We start from the raw sequence: 744 nt of genomic DNA, 5'->3' as shown, positions 1-744 counted from the left end.
CGGCCAGCTGTGCACATGCGCCGTAGGTTCTCTCCCCACCCTTTACCCACCAAAGCAGGACACTTAGTTCGAGAGGGCAGGGGGTGTGAGGAAAGGGAGGAGGGAGGAGGGGCGGAGCAAGGGAGTGAAAGAGACAAGTTTGCGTGGCTCTGTCTGAAATTTGTATGCTCCAAGCATGAGGTTCCCGCCAGTCTCAATGAGCAAATACTGAACACGTGCGGTAGCTCAAGAAGTTGATAAAAATTTCGACATGAACTTCACAGAATGGGAAGCTCCAGAACTCCCATGAATGGCAGAATCTCTGCTTTGGATAGAGATTTAAAGGGTCTCTTAGTTATGTCCCATATTCAATCAAGATTCCTCTCTTTTCTAGCCCAGTTGTCATCCAGTCTCAACTTGAAGTTGTCTAGTTGAGGCAGAACCCACTGCTCCTGGAGATCAGTTTCCACTTTTGGATTACTCTAATTGTTGGGATGTCCTTCCTTACAAGGAGCTGAAATCCGCCTCTTTGCCACTTCCACCTATTTGCTCTCTGGAGACAAGCAGAACAAGACTATCCCCTCTTTTACTGAGTCATCCTATTATCTTTCAACTAGTTGAAGACGTTTATCCTCCCCTCTCCTTATTCTCTTCTACCTAAGCCTCCTCAATTCCTTTAGTCCATCCCTGTAGGCATGGTATTATCGTCTCATTAATGTAATGGTATATCGTCTCATTAATCCTGGTTTGCCCTCTTCTGGACAA

The sequence above is a fragment of the Petaurus breviceps genome, unplaced genomic scaffold (assembly GCF_028583685.1).
Source record: "Petaurus breviceps papuanus isolate PSGF00001 unplaced genomic scaffold, PetGlider_PUasm1.0 90418, whole genome shotgun sequence".
NCBI classification, from domain to species: Eukaryota; Metazoa; Chordata; class Mammalia; order Diprotodontia; family Petauridae; genus Petaurus; species Petaurus breviceps.
Note: the sequence above shows the minus strand (reverse complement) of the source record.